General features: G+C 48.0%; 1 long non-coding RNA gene across 1 annotated transcript; it reads left to right on the forward strand.

The window, feature by feature from the left end:
- The first annotated feature begins 967 nt into the window (after window positions 1–967).
- LOC131402993 (uncharacterized) lies at window positions 968–1,634 on the forward strand. The gene is made up of 2 exons (XR_009219123.1): window positions 968–1,057; window positions 1,364–1,634. It is a non-coding gene; the product is annotated as an uncharacterized LOC131402993 (long non-coding RNA).
- The last annotated feature ends 2,803 nt before the right edge of the window (window positions 1,635–4,437 follow it).

Here is a 4,437-nt window from a genome sequence, read left to right on the forward strand (position 1 = left end):
CAGCTGTCCCTTCCTCCCTGAGGCCTCAGTCTCCCTGTCTGTCATCAGAGAGGGTGTGCTACATAAGGTCTCTGGCCTCAGCTCCCCTGTCCCTCCTGCTCTGGAGCCCAGAGCCTGGCCCAGTGTCAAGTTCTCTTTGTGGAAGGTCTGCCCTCTGCTGGGCCCTGACATTCCTGCAGCCTGAGAAGGGCTGGGATGGGGGTTGGTTCTGGGCTTAGGGGGCTGTTTCTGATGGACATTGGCTGTCTCCCTTCCAGGGAAATCGGGTCAACTTTCAGAAATGGTGTGACATGAGCAGCTAAGGGGAGGGTGGGGAAGTGGAAATCACAGACTTCCCCTGGCAAGACTTTCTCTGGCCTCATCCCTTGGGTCTTACATTTATTGGGAGAGTCAGATCCACAAAGCTGGGCATCCCATCACGTTGGCGGGTACGGGAGGGGCTGGCATCAAGGACACCTTCCTGGATGAGGAACTAATTCAAGCCAACTGTGAGGACAGGCAAGTCCTGAATGGAGTGGGAAGGAAGGAGGGTTCCCGAGTGAGCACAGACCCCAGACCAGATCCTCACTCCGCACAAGTCCCTGGCAGCGTTCCCCACCCAAGCCCTGTCTGCATCCTGTCCTTCCTCCCAGAAATTCACACTCATCTGGAGGATCCAGCTGCTCCAGCAGGCTGCAAATCAGTATGACCTGGAGCCCGACGAGCGATTTGGGGCCTGGTTCCAGGCCATGGAGCCCATCAGCTTCCATGACAGGTGAGGGGGACAGGAGTTGGGTGAGGGCAGGGCAGACTCTCTCTGACGTCCAGCTCCAGAGCCTGTGGCCTGGCTCGCTGATCAGCCACAGAACTCGTAGCGTGGTGACCCATGGGGCACCAGGACTCAGCTGCTGGCAGGCTCTGGGAGGGGCACCTGAGGTGTGGCTCCTGGTAGCTCACAGGTCCACTCTGTCCTGTAGCTACTGGGTCTCCTGCCAGCTGGAGCCCGCACACCAGAAGGCGAGCAAAATGCGGCTCTTCAGGAGAACGAGGAACCGGACATCCTCCAGTTCAGGGCCAAGTGAGTGTTGGTACCAGGAGCGACTGAATCCAGGGGCTCAGTACAGCTTCGGGCTAAGCATGGGACTGGATCCCAGCTCCACTGCTGAGCAGGCCTGGGACAGGCCGCTCCCCTCTGCTCTCTGGGACTCGGTTGCATCCTCTGAAATGGGTGATGCTAAATGATGCCTTGTGCATCAGGGACAAACGAGGTGCTGTTGATGGACTGAGCACTCGGTACAGGGTTTGGATCAGAGTGCAGGGGGACAGGGAGTTGTGCCATGAATCTCAGGAAGGATCCCCAAAATAGTCTGTTTCTTCTCTTCAGCCACCATGCCCTTGGCGATGAGCCGTCACACTCTGGAGACCACAAGTGCAGCTCCTCCTGACCAGCAGGGACACTGGCGCCCTCGGGGTGCACCGGGCCAGCTCTTCCCACCCTGAGTGAATGAGGACATCCTAAGACTTTCCCTGGTTTCCCCTAAATCCCCAGAGGGAGGGCACCACCCCCTCCCTCTCCCTGACATCACCACGCCAGCCACTGTTAACCCATTGGGGAGGAGTGATATTATTTCTTTAATAGTAAATGGTAGATTTGACTCTTACATTATATCCTGTTTCTTTCACAGCCTGGGTGTTGTGGTGTGGTTCTTTCACTTCTTATGCTCATGTAAATGAGACACAGAATCTCACTTTCCTCCTTGAATTAAGAACTTGTGTATGGTCACAGCTTATTGTATGTGGGAGAAGGGAGGAGGGCCAGCCTCCTCCCTGGCTACTGAATGAAACCCTCAAGTCCCCCTTCCTCAGAGGACAGGTGGATTTCAGTGTGGTTCACCTGGACCAGGAGCAGAGACAGCCCCTCAGATCTCCCTGGATGTAGAGGTTGGAGGGACTTTCCCAGGCAGAGCAATAACCACTGAAATGTGGGTGTCTTTCAAACAGCACTTACCAGGACCATGTCCTTCCCCAGGACAGCGGCTGTCTTTCTACAGCTTTCCAGGAAGAAGGAATGTTTTTTGCTTCTCTTGTTGAGGTTTCTTGGATCAGATATTGGAACTTGCCGTTTTCTAATCAGTGTCTGGATTCGCATCAACACTAAATGAGGAAAAAATGTAAAAAGGTAAAACTTTGCATGTGGAACAGACAAGGACAGAGGAAGACCAGGTGCAGATGGACTAAGGGCCGACAGGACATCCCCATCAGGCCGCCTCTAGGGCTCCCTGTTCACCCTTCGCCTAGACTGGAATCCTCCTGGGATCCTGGCCCATGCCCTTGGAAGTCCTTTTCCCGCTTGTTTCATGTCACTTCATGATGAAGTGCTGCTGTTCACGCCCAACTCTAGAGCTTTATGGATCAGATAATACCCAGTTCATAACAGTCATCTCAGACTGTCCCATAATTAGGTATTTAGTCCCGACCAGCACCAAGTAGCAAGAAAGGTGCCATTTCTCAAAAGGAAAATGGATATCTGCATGGTTTTGCTTTAAAATCCTAGGTGCATGCATTGTCATTCTCTTGTGGAGGGCTGCCAGAAGATCCCGAAAACAGCCCTAAATGCCAAAGACCTGCTGATTCATATGGCCTAAATGGTAGAATAGCTTATACTGTACCCTGGACCAGCTTCAGAGACTTCTTTTGCTCTGAGCCCCATTTGAAACTCAGTAAATATGCGAAGTAAATCACTCAAATGAGACACATATTGGCTCCAGAACCCAAAGAGGCCTACAAAGCATTGGATCTTTTTTAATGTTAATAGGTGGAAGATACATCAACTTAACTTTCACATTGAAGGAGGGATCTCAGTATGCCCCAGAACCCTAGAGCCCTACAAACCCACCAAGTCTCCATGGGGTTTATCTCCCACTCATATATCTTACTAAAGCTTCCAGGGTATTTGCTACTTCCTGCCCAACAAATCTATTAGCATGATTTCATGGATTATTTAGCCTCGATTATGACAGAGAGGGCTAGAGCTGAAAGCAACAGTGAATGTTTTGTTGACTCGATCATGTGGAAGCAAATTACTTCTTGGTTGATGTAGAGAGAATAAAGCATTTGCCAGAACAATAGTTGCACACCAGTTTTTAGAGACTGTGCTGTTTTGCTCCAGTAAGGAGACTACATCTGTAAAAGCAGCAGCATTTAGGATCACCACCTGATTAAGTGTATGAAAATCTGCTACCACTCTCCAAAACCCCACTACCATGCATACAGGCCAAGTCAACACACTTGCATCTCTCAAGACTTGCATGGTGGCATTACTCTCCACAGACTGCCTCAGGGATGCAATATTGCTTTTGATTTATTATTTTGGTTGAGCAGGGAAATTCCAGTGGTTTCCAGTTGGTCTTTCCTATTATATAAGCCATTGTTCTACAGGCAGGGAGCCAGTGTGAAGAGTCTGCTAGTTTGCAAATGTGTTCTTGAGAACTATAAATTCAGGTAAAATTTAGGTACAAAGAGAATTCCTATTGAGTTGTATGTGTGGACCCACTGGGCCCACTGTGAGAAGGAATCAGACCAAAGAACTATTTATCATCTAATCTCTATCAATCTCCACTCTGACTATTGGACCAAAAAGCATTTGGGATCCCCAGGAATTAACATCAACTCCAATTCTATCTTAGTCATTCCAAAAAAATCTGGCTATTTCCCTCTTCCCATGCACAGATACCTTGGTAAAGGGTCCCAGGTCACTTTCAGAAGGGCAAAGAGGAAGATTTACAGTATACTATGTTGGCAGGGTTATAGCATTCTTCCTCAGAGGGACCCCACTCATATCTCAATTTCGAATATCTATTTCTGCACCAGTACCAAACTGTTTCTATTAATACAGCTTTATAATGTGTCTTGAAAATTGATAAGGCAATTCCTAATATATTCAAAGATTGTTTTGGCATTCTTTTTTTTTTTTTTTTTGGAAGATTGGCCCTGAGCTAACATCTATTGCCAATCTTCCTCTTTTTTCTTGAGGAAGATTGTCCCTGAGCTAACATCTGTGCCAACGTTCCTCTATTTTGTGTATGGGATGCTGCCACGGCATGGCTCGATGAGCAGTGTGTAGGTCTGCGCCCAGGATCCGAATCGTCGAACCCCAGGTCGTTGAAGCAGAGTGCAAGAACTTAACCACTATGCCACTGGGCCGGCCCCATATGTTGGCATTCTTATATATTTGCTAGTCCTAATGAATTTTGGAATCCATTTGGCAAAATCCACACACACAAAAATTCTATTAGCATTTTTATTGAGATTGTTTGGATTTATAAATTAATTCAGGGAACACAGAAATTTTTCATAACATTAAGTTATCCCATCAGTGAACATGATATATCTACTTATTTGGCCATTTTATATCTTTTATTAAATTCTATAATTTTCCCAGTAGAAGTCAGTACATTT

This window comes from Diceros bicornis, unplaced genomic scaffold (genome assembly GCF_020826845.1).
Source record: "Diceros bicornis minor isolate mBicDic1 unplaced genomic scaffold, mDicBic1.mat.cur scaffold_460_ctg1, whole genome shotgun sequence".
Classification (NCBI taxonomy): Eukaryota; Metazoa; Chordata; class Mammalia; order Perissodactyla; family Rhinocerotidae; genus Diceros; species Diceros bicornis.